This window comes from Heteronotia binoei, chromosome 1 (assembly GCF_032191835.1).
Source record: "Heteronotia binoei isolate CCM8104 ecotype False Entrance Well chromosome 1, APGP_CSIRO_Hbin_v1, whole genome shotgun sequence".
NCBI lineage: Eukaryota > Metazoa > Chordata > Lepidosauria > Squamata > Gekkonidae > Heteronotia > Heteronotia binoei.
The window spans coordinates 255,690,311-255,708,330 of NC_083223.1; the positions used below are offsets into that span (position 1 = coordinate 255,690,311).

General features: G+C 47.4%; 1 protein-coding gene across 2 annotated transcripts in view; it reads right to left on the bottom strand.

Moving 5' to 3' along the window:
* The window catches only part of MEF2D (myocyte enhancer factor 2D), a 201,334-nt gene that overhangs the window by 118,861 nt on the left and 64,453 nt on the right, over positions 1-18,020 (bottom strand). Inside the window, exon 1 of one of the 2 annotated variants that reach the window (XM_060253743.1) lies at positions 2,530-2,646. The exons of the other annotated variant lie outside the window; for it this stretch is intronic. The gene's annotated coding sequence lies outside the window, so the exon portion shown is untranslated. Of the gene's footprint in view, positions 1-2,529; positions 2,647-18,020 lie in introns of those variants that run through there. 2 annotated transcript variants of the gene reach the window in all.

The window sequence follows — 18,020 nt, forward strand, 5'->3', positions numbered from 1 at the left end:
AACAAAGCGTAGAGGCTGAGGCCTTCCCCTGATATTGTCTCCTGGCTCTGGAATTCAGAGGTCTGCCTTTGGTCACCATGGCTACTGGCCACTGACAGACCTATCTTTCCACCACTAATCATTCCCTTTTAAGGCAGGGCTAAGAAGGCCCTGTACTCAGGAAAGCTGCTGCCACTAAACAGTATCAGACTGTCAACACACAGGAGAATTTTCAGCTTCAGTGCCTCACCTCTTCTAGCACAGGAGGGGCCCACTGCTCCAAATCCCAGAGCAGGAACCACGCATAAGCACAGAAAAACATAACCCTGGGTACAGAATCTTGCAGACACACCTCCATCAATTTCATCACCCCCACCGCTTGCCGCCCCCTCACAAAATCATATGTCTCCTCGGTTCACAAAAAAAAAAAGTCCCAAACCAACCTTCTCTCGATGCATCTGTTTCCCCCTCGGCAAACCTCCCAACCCCATTTGCTCAAATGAAACGCAAGCCCATGTTCAAAGAAGAAGAAAAAAAAAAAGTGTCAAGAGGAAGACAACCGCAAAGGAATCCTGGTACGCAGCTTCGTTAAAATACTCGTAAATAACAAGGTGGGCCACGGCGAAGGTTTACTTCCTGCTTGCTTGCACAGAAAGTCTCAAGTTGTTTTTTGTGGCAGTGATGCAAAGCGACTGAGCAAAATCAAAGGGGGGGGGTGTTTCTCAGCAGATCAACTGCTTTGGCTCCATTGGGCAGGGTCTTCCGCCATCTCAGAACGACCTTTCATCAACTTTCTACAGGCCCCCCAGCAGAATTACACCTTTCTAAGCCCGCTGATTTTGGAGTGTCAGCTCTGCTTAGGATTGCGCGGTTAAAGATGCTTTCATGAAGACCACAGCACCAGCAGCACAATCAGGATAGAACCCAGATCCAGGGTTACATCTTGCCTATTGAAGACGCACGGATTAGCAAATGGCATGCATCCACGCATGTGGGTTTACTAGTTGTTTCCTCCTTACACACGCAGAAACTATTTAAAACAAACTCCTATCAGTTTATACTTTGGAGGGAAAAAAACTATTTCAAACATAACATGTTCGGAACACCCCATTAGGCTAGCCTGATCTCATCAGGTTTTGGAAGCAAAGCAGCAAGGACGTTCAGGGTTGCTAAACAGAGGCAGCCTATGGCAAACCACTTCTGAAGCCTCTTGCCTTGAAAACCCACTGGGATCGCCATGAACCAGCCGTGACTTGAAGGCACTTTCTACCACCGCCACAATTCTCATGCCAATGAGATCACTGCTCTAAAAACTTCACACACACACACACTCTACACAATATCCTTGGCTCTTCTCTGCCTTCTGCATACTTGTACTCATTTACTCTGGAAGAGCTGTGTTTATTTGTTTAGATATTTAAAACTGCTTTTCTCCTCAGCAGTGACCCAACACACTTTATGACTTCATTCCCCCTCGTCCGTTTTACCACCACGACAACCACCCTGTAGGGCAGATCAGGTTGAAAGGGAGTGATTGGTTCAAGGTCACCTGCAGAGTGAGGATTTGAACCTGGTACTCCCAGGTTCTAGTCTGACAGTCTAACCCGCTACAGCACAGCGAAGAATACCACAGCACGCAGTCGACAAAAAGAGATCTGTCCAACAAACATTTACGCCGCAATAAATGTATTAGTCTTTGAAGCTGTACAAGATGTTTGGGTTGGTTTTTAGGAGAATAGACTCAGGACAGACAAAAGAACTTCTTTGTACAATTCTCAAGTAACGTACGAAATTCGTTGCCACAACAACAAGTGATAGCCACAAGTTTAGATGGCATTAAAGGGGACTAGATAAAATCATAAAAATGGAGGGGGGGGATAAATGGAACCTCTGTGTTTAGAGGCAGTACACCTTAGAGTGCCAAATGCCAAGTGGAAAATATACAAGGGGGACTGTCACTTGTTTTGTTTGAGGACTTTCCAGAAGCCTCTGCTGGAAACAGGGCAACAGATCAGACAGACAACTGGTCTGGATCTAGCAAGGCAAGATCCAGGCCAGGGATGAGAACCCAGATGTGATCCCAAAAGTTTACAAAATTCTCAGAAATCTTTCCTCAAGGAGTTCCCCCCTGATCTAACAACCGTCTCAGAATAGCACAAGCAGGAAAACAAGCCCTACCCCCACCAACACGCCTCCAGAATCTATTTTGGGAATTCCAAAAAAAACCCGGAATGAGTATTAATATCAACAGGAAAACAGTACAATAAAGAAAGTGTGGCCAATGGCAGCCTGAGATCCCTGGTTTCATTCCAAGGTCCCCCCCCCCCCCCCGCTCAGATCTAATCTGGGGAGCTGGGCCAGGCCGTTTGGGTACCGGTTCCAAAAAGCCATAACACCATCCGTTTCTTTAAAAAGAAACAAGCCCTCCGCAGTTGTTGGGTTACGTTCAAGCAGCGCCTGTCCTTTAGAAGGCGGAGGAAAGGGGGGGGGGGAGATGAAGAAGAGTTGCTAATTTTAACTCTCCGGTGGAAAGAGTGAAACTGTACTTACGGGAGACAGGATGGCTGTGTCCTTTTCCACGTATACACAAGACCCTGGATGTCAGAAAGGAAACTGGGAGTGCGAGAGGTAGGAGGGAGAGGAGAAAGACTTCTGTGCCCCCTCCCCACACCTCCCCCGTTTCCTCTCACCGCCTGAACAAATGTCCCTAAAATGTCACAGGCAGTGACGGCCCCTGAGGATCACGACAGCCTCACTCCCCCACTACACTCCTCCCCCCATTCCCCCACGAATATATCCCTGTTCACCGTCCAGCCGATCCGTTCTTTTGCCCAAACACCATCCTGGGATGACAAGCAGAAACCCTCGGCCTGGCTAAAGGGCAGGAACAGATGCAAAACTCACCGGGCAGGGGAGGGGGGTGTTAAGCCAGTGCAGTGGCGGGCGTGAGGGGGGTGGAGAAGGGCCGGGTGGCTGCTTAGAAGCAGCTGCCCGAGGAGCCAGCCAGCCGCCTGGGCTCACTTCCTTTGTGGCCAAAAGAAGCTGTGGCCATTGCTGGAAAGAGGGGGGGGAGGGTGTGTATGGGCAAAGAGGGGGGGCGAGGAATCCGGCCGCCCCCCCTGCTCTGGCAGGACAGACACCAAAGTGATCTTGACATTTCAGACTGGAAAATCCTTTGGCATGGGTCCCCTTGGGGCTGAGTCTTGCTGAGCACTTTGTACTCTGACGCACAAACCCCGAGCTTCGGGCACTGCTGCTCCATGCCACAAAAACACTGGGATTCCGTAGGTTGCGTAAAATCGTGCAAATGGGTCTCTCGCGTTTTGGTGTAACTCAGTTTGAAACTTTTTAACTTGACTTTCCAGTATCGATCCAAACATGGGGAGAGGCAAGGAAGTTACCCGGTCTGTAACTGCTGAAAATCTTATTCAAACTATCCCCTTGAGGGAGGCGGTTGTCCACAGACTTCAAGCAGGTCTCCCCCAGGTATTTTGAAGCTACAGCTCTAAGGCATAGAAACTTGAGTTGGGTTTCAAGTAATACTCCTTCTAAACTGTGGAGTCTTGTGAACAAAAAATCTACTTTGTAAGCTACTGGCATTTAAGTTGTGAGCTAGTGGATAAATTACGTTTGCTCTGGGGCCATTTTTCCTGAGCTAAGACAAAAATGTGTGAGCTGGAGGCTAAAAAACTGTGAGTTACCTCACACTAACTAGAGGGAACATTGGTTTCAAGTGATAGTAAAGATTCTCAGAAAGATGAGTTCTACTCCCCATTACTGTATATCCTTCAGTTTTCCTGGGGCACAAAGGAGAGAGATACACACACATAACACCCACTAAGGTTGCTAGCTGTGGGATGGGAAATTCCTGGAGATCTGGGGGTGCAGCTTGGGGGGGTCATTTGAGGAGGGGAGGAACCTCAGTGAACCTCAATGTCAGGTGATGGAGACTCAAAGACTGTATTCATTTGAGACAATGTAATACTTTTATTGGAAACTCATAGCTTGAAACAGAAATTGAGACTAATACCTTGGCAGGGGTGTTTCTGGGTCTTATGGAATCTACATCAAAGCAACTTCTAAGCAAAGACATTATTCTCAAAACAACAGGGAGTGAAGGTGCAAACTTTCACACGAGAGCCTCTGCTTATCTCCTAGCCTCTGGGAAGATGCTGGCCAGAGGCGGTATCTATTAACGGTCCCATTCCTTTGCTCCCGTCACAACCTAAACAAAGTTAACACTTCAAATGTTTCCTTTGATATGCATGGTAACTACAATCTCACAAAGGCTAGGGGTTAGTATAGAAAAGTCCATTTGGTTAGTATTTTATAATTTCAGTACGATAGAGTTACAGAGCCTGACATACTGCCCCCCCTAAGCTCATGCTCGGGGTTTGTCTGGGTGCAGTAGGTAAAATCTTTTTAAAAGAAGAGGTGCCCTTAGATCAGTTGACTTAACCCACTCGTCGCAAGAGGGGGGGAAGTATTTCCATCGGACTAGGAAATGCAATGTTCCCCGCTTGAGCTTCGCATCCAATATCTCTTGCACTTCATGATGACTCTGACCCCTCATTTGAATAGGGGTGGGCGTCATAGGGCATGGATGCCAATAAGTAGCTCCAGGATCTTTTTTCAGAAGACTGCAATGGAAAACAGGGTGAATTTTACTAAAAAAAATTGGTAATTCTAATTCAACAGTCACTGTATTTATTATTCTTTTTATTTTGAATGGTCCCAAATACTTGTAGGCTAGCTTCCTGGATGACTGTGGTAGAGGCAGATTCTTGGTTGAGAGGAATACAGTATCTCCCACCTTGAAGTCCCACTCGGGCGAGTGTTTTTTTGTCGAAATGTGCCTTGTAATCCTTTTTGGCTGCTTCTAGATTCTCTTGAATTAATTCCCACCCTTTGGCCAGTGATTCCCACCATTGCTGACACGATGTGGGGGAACCGGTGGTGTTAGTCACTGGTAGATTAGGAAAAGGCTTCCCTTCATATCCATTCACAATTTGGAAAGGGGTGGTCTTTGTTGAACTATGTAGGCTATTGTTGTAGCCATATTCTGCAAACGGTAATAGTTCCACCCAATTGTCTTGTTGATAGTTAATAAAACACCTTAGGTATTGCTCGAGAAGAGAGTTCACATGTTCTGTCTGTCCGTCCGTTTGCGGGTGGTAGGCAGAACTCAGTCCCTGCTCGATCTCTGTCAATTTTCAAAACTCCCGCCAGAAGTTGGCAACAAACTGCGGGCCGCGGTCACTAATGACCTTGTCTGGGAACGAGTTTAGTTTCACAATGTGTTGGAAGAACAGCCTCACTAGTTTTTTAGCTGTAGGGAGTTGTTTGCACGGTATGAAGTGGGCTTGTTTTGAAAACGAGTCCACCACCACTAGAATCACTGTCCATCCCTGTGATGCTGGTAGTTCGACTATAAAGTCCATAGATACCACTGACCATGGCCGTCCTGCTGTGGGGGTCGGGCGGAGTAAACCTGGGGTTTTCCCTCCCCTCCTTTTGGCCATTATGCAGGTGGGGCATGATGTTACAAATTCTGAAATATCCTTTTTCATTTGTGGCCACCAGAACTGTCAGCTCACTCGGTGGAGCATTTTCACGTAGCCAAAATGCCCGGCCAATTTGCTGCTATGACAGTGCTGCAGTACTTCCTGGCGGAGGCTTTTGGGAATGTATAGTTTCCCTTCCCGATACTAAAATCATCCTTCTCCCTTCACCAGCCCTTCCAGCCGCTCCTCCCCTTCTTTCTCTGTTTCTATGATTAATTCATTCCTCCCCCCCCCATGGTTTGGGTTTCCCGGTCTTTTTCCCTGACCGAGTGGTCACGCCCCCAGCAACGTTAGAAGGCGGGATGAGTGAACCTATGGTCTCCTCCTGCTGGCTCTCGTGTTGTGGTAGCCGAGAGAGGGCGTCAGCTAAAAAGTTCTTTGAGTCCAGTATGCGTCGTAACGATAAATCAAATTTGGCGAAAAACCCCGCCCACCTAATCTGTTTGGCGGTTAATTTTCGGCGCGCTTTGAGCGCTTCTAGGTTTTTGTGATCTGTCCATATTTCAAATGGTACTCTGGCTCCTTCCAGCCAGGACTGCCAGATTTTTAGGGCGAATGTCACTGCGAATGCTTCTTTGTCCCAAACTGACCAATTATGTTGTTCATTGGAAAATTTTTTGGTTATATAGGCGCATGGTCTTAATCTGCCCTCTGAGTCTTTTTGCATCAATATTGCTCCGACGGCTACATTGGAAGCGTCACATTGCACCATGAAGGGTTTCAGTTCATTGGGGTGCGCTAAGATTGGTTCACTAGTGAACAGTTGTTTTAACTTTTCAAATGCTTTCTGGCACTTGGGGGACCATGCTAGTTTCACGCTTGGTTTTTTCGCCTCTGGTCCCCGCCCCTTAGTTTTTAACAAGTCTGTTAGTGGCAACATCACTTTACTAAATCCCTCTATGAACCCCCGGTAAAAATTTGCGAATCCGAGGAAAGATTGTAGCTGTCTACGTGTTCTCTACGTGAGAGCCAGTTTGGTGTAGTGGTTAAGTGTGTGGACTCTTATCTGGGAGAACCGGGTTTGATTCCCCACTCCTCCACTTGCACCTGCTGGAATGGCCTTGGGTCAGCCATAGCTCTGGCAGAAGTTGTCCTTGAAAGGGCAGCTGCTGGGAGAGCCCTCTCAGCCCCACCCACCTCACAGGGTGTTTGTTGTGGGGGAGGAAGGTAAAGGAGATTGTGAGCCGCTCTGAGACTCTTCGGAGTGGAGGGCGGGATATAAATCCAATATCTTCTTCTTCTTCTTCTTCTCGGGGGTTCCCAATCTAGTACTGCTTGTATTTTCACCGGGTCCATGGCTAAGCCTTTTCCCGACACTCTGAACCCCAAGTAGTCTAGCTCTTTTTGATGAAATTCACACTTTGACAACTTAGCATAAAGTTTGTGCTCGAGTAGGGTGTTGAGCACTTTCCTCACCAACTGGGTATGTGGGAGGGTAGATCCTTTGAGTAGATAATGATGTCATCCAGGTACACCACCACCCCTTTGTACAGGTACTTCCTCAGTACTTCATTAATAAAGTTCATAAACACTCCCAGGGCTCCCTGTAGTCCAAATGGCATTACTAGGTACTCGAATTGTCCAAGGGGGTGTTGAATGCCGTCTTCCATTCGTCCCCTTCCTTAATTCTGACTCTGAAGTAAGCGTCCCTCAGGTCTAATTTTGTAAAAATGCACCCCTCTGATACTGTGCTTAATAAGTCTTTGATTAGGGGGATGGGATAAGCTGGTCGGATGAACCCCCTGTTTAAGTTTTTGTCCAAGAATTTTCTCAGCTCCGCTTTCTCTGCCCATCCCATCGAGTACAGTTTTGCTTTGGGTAGTTCTTGCCACGGGATGAGTTCAATAGCACAGTCTGTACTTCTGTGGGGGGGGGGAGTTCATCTGCTTCCTTCTCGCTAAACACTTTACATAAGTCTCGGTATTCTTTCGGGATGGACTGTACCTCTTCTATGGCTAAGCATAGTCTCTCATTCTGAGGGGGAGGCGAGGGGCCCCATTCTACTGACCAGTGGTGATGGATGCACTTTTTGCTGTCAAAGTCTATAGTTTGCTCTGCCCACTGGATGTTTGGTTGATGTCTCGCCAGCCACCCTACCCCCACTGCTACGTCGAAGGATGAGGAAGGGGCAATTACAAACACTTCCATGTCCCAGTGTTCTTTGCTTCCTACCGGGAAGAACTGGGTTTCTTCTATGCATGGTTCGCCCTTCATTACTGTCCCGTCCATCTGTTCAAATTGCAACGGATGGGGTAGGGGTGTCCTGGCTAACCCTAGTGCTTTGACTAGTCTTGGGGTGATGATATTCTCTAGTACACCCGGAGTCGATTAGCGCTTGGGTGTGCATAAAACGCTTGGAATTTGGATTTAACAACGTTAAAGGGACTAAGAATAGTGCTCCCGATATTCTCACCTGCAAGTGGCGCCAACCTGCCTTTCAGCACCGCTTAGGGCAGGTCGTGCTCGTTTCCCGACAGCTCGGCTTCCTTCTCCAACTTGTTCCCCCTGGTAAAATCCTCATCAAGCACCGCCGATAGTGCGGTGCTGCCCCAACTGGGCTCCTTCGGTCTCCCCAGGGTCTTCTTTGCCTTGGGACCTGTTGTCTTCGGTGCAGGGGGGGAGGCTTGAGGTTTCTCCAGGCATTCCCTGACCAGGTGCCCCGGGTCGCCAAATCAATAGCATCTGCAGGTGGCAGACCCTTTTGCGGAGCTGCTCAGCGTTGTTGGTTTTTTGGACTCAGTCTTTGCCCCTGACCGAGCCTCACGCCCCCCTCTCACTGTCGCTGCAGGGCCACCCTATCCATATTGGTTTCCACTTCGCCTGCCAGTTGCACCCACCCCACCAGCGTGTTTGGTCGTGCCTGGTGGAGGGCCCGATCCAGGAGGGTGGATTTGAGACCGCTCTGGTAGGCCTCGATCTTCATCACTTCGTTCCATCCCCTCACCCGGGCGCAGTGGGTCTGGAATTCCGCCGTGTACTCTCTCACCGAGCAGGTTCCTTGCTTCAGGTCTTTCAGCGCGTTGAGAGCCCGAGCCTCTCGGAGGGGGTCCTTGTATTGGCGCAGCATGGCTTGTAGAAAGGCATGCACACTTCCCAGCTCCGGGCTTCTTGATTCATACAAACTCACGTACCATCTTCGGACTGCTCCCGTGAGTTTCGATCCCAAATAATCCATCCGGTTCGGTTCGTCCGGGAAACTGGCCCCCCAGTAGTGCATGTAGCTTGTGGCCTCTACTTCTTCTGGGTCCCTGTCGAACTTGAGGTCCAGCTCACGGGGTTTCCCTGGTTCTCGAAGTGCGGGACCTCCGGGAGGGGGTGCCGGTGGCGCTGGGGCTCCTCCGCCTCCGCCAGGATTCAAAGATTGCAGCGGCGCGGGTGTCCCCAATCCTCGGGGTTGCCGGCGTTCCATCTCCCATAGTGCCTGCAGGCGGTCGATCTGCCTCCCCACCTCCCAGGCAACTGCCTGGGTGTTGCTCTGGATCTCGCTTCGGAGGTCCCTCGCCAGCCCTTTCATCTGGGTTTTCACCTTCCCAAAGATTTTCTCTTCTAGGCGGGCCGCTTCATCTTCTTTCCCCAGAGCCCCGGCTCCTTCGTCCTCGTCCTCCAAGTCGGGTAGGCGCACGCGGGATGCATCGACCTCTTCTCCCGGCTCTCCTGTCTCGGGCTTGGTGAGGAGGGTCTCATGTCGGGCTGGGGCTTCGTCCATCAAGGTGGTGGATGTCCTCAGCTTCCACTGCTGTGGGCTGATGAATAGGGTTTGGGTGTAGGACGGGGATTCGATTCCCATAGCTCGCCTATGTCCAAGGACGTGCCCCGGAAGAGTCTTCTGTTCCCCTGGAGGTTCTCCGTTATCCGGAACTTTTTCAGGAGAGCCAGTTTGGTGTAGTGGTTAAGTGTGCGGACTCTTATCTGGGAGAACCGGGTTTGATTCCCCACTCCTCCACTTGCACCTGCTAGCATGGTCTTGGGTCAGCCATAGCTCTGGCAGAAGTTGTCCTTGAAAGGGCAGCTGCTGTGAGAGCCCTCTCCAGCCCCACCCACCTCACAGGGTGTTTGTTGTGGGGGAGGAAGGTAAAGGAGATTGTGAGCCGCTCTGAGACTCTTCGGAGTGGAGGGCGGGATATAAATCCAATATCTTCTTCATCTTCTTCTTCTTCTGCCATTCGACTTCAAAGTAGCCAGTTCAGATAAACCCCTTTTAAAAGATGATTAGTCTAAAAATGTCAGGCGATGGAGACTCAAGACTGTATTCATTTGAGACAATGTAATACTTTTATTGGAAACTCATAGCTTGAAACAGAAATTGAGACTAATACCTTGGCAGGGGTGTTTCTGGGTTTTATGGAATCTACATCAAAGCAACTTCTAAACAAAGACATTATTCTCAAGACAACAGGGAGTGAAGGTGCAAACTTTCACACGAGAGCCTCTGCTTATCTCCTAGCCTCTGGGAAGATGCTGGCCAGCAGCGGTATCTATTAACGGTCACATTCCTTTGCTCCCTTCACAACCTAAACAAAGTTAACATTTCAAACGTTTCCTTTGATATGCATGGCAACTACTATCTCACAAAGGCTAGGGGTTAGTATAGAAAAGTCCATTTGGTTAGTATTTTATAATTTCAGTACGATAGAGTTACAGAGCCTGACACTCATGCTGTTGAGTCCACCTTCCAGAGCCATTTTCTCCAGGGGAATTGAACTCTATGGTCTGGAAATGAGTCGTAATTCCAGGATATCTCCAGGTCCCACCTGGAGGTTGGCAACCCCAATCCCTCTGACTTCCCACAGAGGAAGTAGGGATGTCCTTCTGACACTGCTCAAGATTTTTCACCCTCTCCCACACCCTTCAGTGTTCCCTCCAAGCTGAGTTAGTGTGAACTAGCTCACAGATTTTTAGTCTCCAGCTCACACATTTTTGTCTTAGCTCAGGAAGGATGAAGTCAGAGCACACTAATTTATGCAGTAGCTCACAACTTTAATGCCAGTAGCTCACAAAGTAGAATTTTTGCTCACAAGACTCTGCAGCTTAGAGGGGACATTGACCCCCCTTATGCTTACTCTATACAAATGACTTGGTAAGAAGCTCATCTCTGAGCCATGAGGCTGCTGCTGTCTGCTTCTGTGGGTTTGAGGTATATTTTTGACAACCCACGTGCGCTACAAATATGTTGGAAATACTTCTCAGCAGCTGCAGCGTGTGAAATAGCAGTCTGGGCGCTGCAGCATGTGCACACGCATGCGTTGGCAAAAATGTGTGCTAGAGAGACAAGATGCATCCATCTGTCTCAGAGATTTGTCTTCGAGCATCCCTTGGGAGGGAAGTAAACCCTGAAGAATGCTAACAACTTAACATTAACAAAGTCTTAATAAGATGTCCCCCAAAGGCAAAGACAAGGACGGTGATTTACATGGAACGGAGACCAGAAAAACAGAGCCTGTTGCTGGCAAACAGGGACAGAAGGGAATGTGTGCACCAATCAAGTACAAAAAGTACATGTGCATCTTTTTCTATCACGTTATAATACAGGGCTACAAACCAGGCGTGTCTGTCTACCATGTGTTTGGATACATCTATCCAACGGCAAGAAGTGAAAATTAAACGATGGACTAGATCAGTGATGTCAAACTCATTTATTATGAAGGCCGGATCTGACATAAATGAGACCTTGTCAGGCCAGGCCATGTCGGGCTGGGCCATATGTGTACTTATTTAAGATAAGGTGGCAGAGATATAAACTTTTTAAAGGGCACAGACAAACACAATTAAAGGTTTTTGTTTTTTTAAAATCTGTAAAATAAAACATGCTTAAAACATTAGAACTCATTGGTCTTAAAGGTTCTTTCTTTGTATTTCTCCCATGGGATCCAGGGAACTGGGCAAAGGAAGCTCTGGCTCTTTCCTTCCCTCCCTAGGGGACAAGGAGGGGGAGGAGCCTCAGCCAATAGAGGAAAACAGGCTTGGCTCAGTAGCTCTGCTTTGCAACTGAGAGAGCCTGGCAAAACAAGCTCTGTCTCTCCCCCCGCTTCCTCCCCAAGGGAAGAGCCTCAGCCAATGGAGAAAACAGAGGTGTGAGGGACCTGGCGAAACAAGCTGTGATGCAGAATGAAGTAAGAGAGAGGGAGAAGGAAGCAGATGACAGCCAGTTGCTCAGGGGCCTGATAGGAGCCCTCTGGGAGCCTGATTCAGCCCCCGGGCCACATATTTGACACACCTGGACTAGATGGTTCATTAGTGTGATCAAGCAGGGCACCTCTTATCGGCATAAGTATTTCTATATTACTTTTGGTGTACAAAGCCCTTCAAACATTATTGTGCAGCAATCCTTACACCAGCAACACTGTACAGTAGGCTGGTATTATTAACCCCATGTGCTCTGAAGCATCATATCCAACCCCTGGGCATTCTATTCTGCCCTTTTCTTCTGCAGTTTCACCACAAATCATCTATACAAGTCTTAGCTTATGAAAATACCCATAAGACCTGGAAACGTCCCCTTTCACATCCCCACCCATATTTTAAATGAAAGCTTGGTCCTATGTGCACAATGCCACATCCTGTGTTTTTCCAGCATTTCCAGTGAATCCCAGCACACAAAGTCCTGAAAGCATTCGGCCTCGTTCACAAACGCCCATTTGGGAAAATAACAGCCCAGAAAGGAAGTGAGCATTCTGCCGCTGTCAAGGAAGCAGGATGGAGACCACAACTCTGACCCACAATCTCTCTCCAGGAAGCTCCATTAGATGTGGGCAGACTGAACAAGCCACCTACGTCTTCCTTTAGAGGGCATCGGCCCAGGAATACAAGGTGCACATCTGCATCGATCACGGGATGCCTGCACAGGTCTTGAACGGAGTGCGAGAACAAAAGCCGAAGCATTCCTACTAGATGTGGTGCTACTGGACCTCTGGTCCCAGTGCAAGGTCAGTTAATACATTCAGGCAGGGCTTTTTTTGTAGCAGGAACTTCTTTGCATATTAGGCCACACATCCCTGATGTAGCCAATCCTCCAGGAGCTTACAGGGCTCTTCTTACAGGGCCTCCTGTAAGCTCCAGGAGGATTGGCTACATCAGGGGGATGTGGCCTAATATGCAAAGGAGTTCCAGCTACAAAAAAAGCCCTAGACCACAGCTTCCTTCTGTGAGTCTCTGGGGTCTTTCGCCAAGCAGGGCATGCATGCTATTTCTTAATATATCCTTTCTGCCACAATATTATCACACTTTCTTTCTTTGGTATTTTTGCCTTTTTATGAGTGTGCACGTGAGTGTATATACAGTGAAGTCATGGCAACCTCTGGTGACTGACCCCTACTGGTGGCCTGGAGGATATTCAGGGAGGTGGCTGAATAAAACCTATCCCCATCTGCCGTCTGCTGGTATTCAGGGCTATTTTGGGAGGAAAAGCCCAGCAGGAACTTATTTGCATACTAGGCCACACCATGCCACCATTGTTTCATACAGGGCTTTTTTGTAGAAAAAGCCAGCAGGAACTCATCTGCATATTAGGCCACACCCCCTGACACTAAGCCAGCCGGTACTGCATTCCTGTGCATTCCTGCTCAAAAAAACCCCCAAACCCTGCTGGTATTCCTTTGGAGGTCTCGCATCCAAGGTAGCCCAAAACGTTAATCCTGGAGATGCCCCTCCCCAAGAAGCAGAGTATAAGTGGGGGAACATAAGAGAAGCCATGTTGGATCAGGCCAATGGCCCATCCAGTCCAACACTCTCTGCCACACAGTGGCCAGAAAAACCAGGCACCATCAGGAGATCCATCAGAGGGGCCAGGACACTATAAGTCCTCCCACTATGCCCCCCTCCAAGCACCAAGAATACAGAGCACAACTGACCCAGACAGAGAGCTCCAACAATACGCTATGGCTAATAGCCACTGATGGACCTCTGCTCCATATTCCCATTCCCCTCTTGAAGCTGGCTATGCTTGTAGCCACTGTCAACTTCTGTGGCAGTGAATTCCGTGTCTTAATCACCCTTTGGGTAAAGAAGTATTTTCTTTTATCAGTTCTAACCCGACCGCTCAGCGATTTCAACGAATGTCCACAAGTTCTCGTATTGTGAGAAAGGGAGAAAAATACTTCTTTCTTTACCTTCTCTATCCCATGCATAATCTTGTAAACCTCAATCATGTCACCCCTCAGTCGACTTCATGGATGGAAAAAAATATCTAGCTTTTAAATCAATCATTGCTTATATCCCACACTTCTTCAGAGACCTTCTCCTTTTATTTAATTAAATTACCTTGTTGGGTTTTGTTTTGTTTTTTAAAAAAACACACTGTTCTTCTAAGGAGTTCAAGGCTGTATACTTCTAGAAAACAAACATTTTTCCCCTGACTCCACTTCACAAAAATCAGGACAACGGCTACTCTGGTAATTGTTGAAAAATGTGCTTTATATGATGCTGTCTTATTTTCTCTCCCCTCCGCCCCCCCCCCCTTCAAATCTCACATCAAAACCCACTGTTCCCATTAAGCTTTTTGCACAACTCCCAAACAACAAAGCCAACTGGACAAAACCCATCATCTTCCCTCTGCCCGTTCCCCTCCCAGTTCTGCTCTTGTCCCTGTTTGTATTTCAAGATTGTAACCCCCCTCTTGCAGCCATCCATGTACTAATCAGGGCTGACCATGCTTAGCTTCTAAGTAAGGTCACCAGTTCCCAGGTGGTACCTGGGGATCTCCTGCTATGAGGGGTGGAATTCTAGCAGGAGCTCCTTTGCATATTAGGCCACACACTCTGATGTAGCCAATCCTCCAAGAGCTTACAAAAAAGAGCCTTGTAAGCTCTTGAAAGATTGGCTACATCAGGGGTGTGTGGCCTAATATGCAAAGGAGCTCCTACTAGAATTCCACCCCTGCCTGCTATTCCAATTGATCTGCAGACTACACAAGACCAGTTCCCCTGAAGAAAACAGCTGCTTTGGAGGGTGAACTCTACGGCATTATTTCCTGCAGAGGCACTTCCCTTCCACAAACCCCGCCCTCCCCAGGTGCCACCCCCCAAAAATCTCTAGGTATTTTCCAGTCCAGAGCTAGTAACCCTTCTTCCGACAACATTAGGCTAGCCTAGACCATTCAGGTAATGGAGAAATATGTAAGTGATACAATCACTAACTGCAGAGTGACAAATCTTTACTGTTGTATGTGTGAGAAAGACGAGGGGGATCTGGGTACCAATCCCCACTCGGCCAAGAAGTTCCTTGGGCAAACTTAGGCCTCTCTCTCTCACTCAGTGCTTTGGCCCTTTTCTCCTACAAAGTCAGGATCAAATTAACTGCACTGTTGAATAAGCCAATTTGTCCTTCAAATCTAAATACTTTTCACATTGCACCTATTTAAGAAATTACTGCAACCCCCCATTTCTCCGAAATTAACTCAAATGCCCATACTTCTAGTGCAGGAGCCAATTTTTTTAAAAAAAAAATATTATCTTTCCTTGTATTGATTTTTTGAGCGGCAGAATGTACATTACACAAAACCAAGAACCTTTATTAAATTAAAAAGCGGGAGGAAGAACAGCCTTCCTAGTGTTTCACACACCACAATATCATTACAGGCAGCAATGACCTGAACACTTTACAGTAAGAGCAATGAAACATGGATATCAATTATGAGGCAAAGAATACATAGACATGAAGCTCTCCTGTTTACGCCTCTAAAATTCTCCCTTTGCTTGCTTTTATTTCTCATTACTGCTGTGAACATCTGCCTTAATTTTTCACGTGAAAGACAAACTATAAACGAAATAAAGAAAGAACTAAGCATACTTTTAAGTTGATCTCAAGCAAGCAAGATTGCGCCAGGAGGAGCTCTTTTTGGATTCATGTCTTGGATTTATTTATGATTTGGATTGATATATATGTGCATAAATATGCACATGCAGTATGTAAAATTATGAGGTTGCTGAATGGCACTTTTTTTCTTGTATGAATCACATTTTGTAAATATATTTTTCACAGAGTGGTTTTGATTTATTTACAAGATCTAGGGCTTTCTCGGTGGCAGCACCAGAACTCTGGAACACCCTCCCAGAAGCTATAAGGGCCCTGCGGGATTTGTCAGCGTTCCGCAGGGCCTGTAAGACCGAACTGTTTAAACAGGCTTTTGTGGTTGATTGAAAATGGGCTGCCACCGGACATCCCACAGAATGCTGGCGAGCATAGGCAGAAGTCAATACCGCCTAGATTGGACTGAGACAGCGCTAATAGTTTTAAATTGATAAGTAAATTATGGTTTTATATGTTTTATTGAATTGATTGTTTTTATGATGTTCTGAGTCCGCTTGCGGAGAGGGCGGGATATAAATGCAAAGTAATAAATAAATAAATAAATAAAATTTATTTAAGAGGGAACATTGGCCAGGACAGTATTTTGTTGTAGAACCAAGCTTGAGTCCAGTGGTGACTTCAAGACCAACTAAGTTTTATTCTGGGTGTAAGCTTTTTGAAGAAGTGTGCATGCACATGACAGCTTATATCCAGAATTAAATGTTGTTGGTCATAAAGGTACCCCTGGACTCAGACTTCATTCTGCAGCTTCAGATCAATACAGCTACCACCCAAAAGCAGTTTGTTGTGTTCTCCACCCCCATCCCCTTCCAGCTTATTCCGTTCAAGACAGCATTGGACAGCAATGGCAAAGGATAGAACATGGGTGTCAAACTCATTTGTTATGAGGGCCAGATCTGACATAAATGAGACCTTCTTGGGCTACCTTCCAACCTGACTCCACTGTGTGTATCTTCATCTAGCTCTGCAAACATATCCCATCTCCACTATACTATACTATACTCCACTACACTATAATCTGGCTTTGCACACAAACATGCATGTGATAGGCATGGACGCTGGAAGCCTGGGGAAATTTAATTTTCCCAAAACTTAACCATGTGTATGCCCTGTCCCCTGACAGCCTCTCACCTTTCTATGACCTAAGAAAATATCTCTCCATAGCCTCTTATCTCAATAGGCATGAAGGGGGGGGGGGGGGGGTGGAGACAACAATTTCTCTCTTTTCTGTTTTATCATAATCAAGACTTGAAAACTTTGACAGGGCTGACAACTTCATTTTGTTGGTTTTGCTCCTCTGCCATTCAGAAGGCTCAAAGGCTGTGTTCATCCTCTGCCTGTGAAATGCAAATAGCAAGCTCTTGCAGTCTCAGATCAGAGTCAACATATGAGGAAACTGGATTAACCTTCCAGCACTACTCTTTTATTTATTTACTAAATTAGCAATGCCGCCTTTCTGCGCTATCAGCGCCACCAAGGCAACTAACAGTTAAAGCATCATAAAAACACTTAAAACTGGGGGGGGGGGGGGTTGTAGCAGGAACTCCTTGGCTTATTAGGCCACACCCCCTGATGTAGCCAATCCTCCAAGAGCTTACAGGGCTCTTCTTACAGGGCCTACTGTAAGTTCTTGGAGGATTGGCTACATCAGGGGTATGTGGCCTAATATGCAAAAGAGTTCCTGCTTCAAAAAAAGCCCTGTAACAAGACACACACATTAATAGTGCATACATCAGCAATTAAAACACAGGAAGGAGGGATCATTGAGGGGATGCCAGATAAAACACAAAAAAATCTTCACCCACTGGCAAAAGCCACAAACAAAAGGAGAGCGATATCCCTGGGGAGAGGGTGCCAAAGATTGGGTGCCATGCCTAAGAAGCCCTCTCAGTTAAGAGTTGCCAACTTCCAGGTAGTACCTGGAGATCTCCTGCTATTATAATTTATCTTCAGTCAATCCTGGTGAAAATGGCTGCTTTGAAGGGTAGACTTGTACTCTGCTAAGGTCCCTCCCCTCCCCAAACCCCACCCTCCCCAAGCTCCACACCCAAAATACCCCAGTATTTCTCAACCCAGAGCTAGCAGCCCTGCCCTCTCTCAGTTTCTCATTTATCCAATTGCACATTGTGAGGGAACCTGAAGCAGGATTGTGGAAGATGACCTTAATAGTCAGGTAGGTTTGTAGAGGAGAATATGGTCTGTCAGCTACGCTGGTTCCAAGCTACACTGGGTTCTAAAGGTCAACACTGGCACTTTGAATTGGGTTGGGAAAGAAACTGGAAGCCAGTGTAGATGGACCTGGACCATCAAGACTAGAGTGATACGATCCCTGTGACCCACTCGAGTCAACATCCTGACGGCAGCATTCTGCATTAATTGACGTTTCAGAGCACTTTTCAAGGGCAGCCCCAAATAGTTTGAATGGCAGCAATCTATTCTAGATGTTACCAGGGCATGCACCCTTCTGATCAGGAAAGACTGCAGCTGGCTAACCAATCAATGCCAGTAAACAGCAGCAACTCAAGGTGGAACAGCACAGGCGCACGGCTCCCCTGCAGCCGCTTTCACCGGTATCTCCCTTGTCATGGAGGCAAGGGGGGGAGGGGCATTCCAGCGCCCTCCCGGGGCTCACACCGGCACACTTACCAGGGCCACGCCCCAGGCAGCCACCTG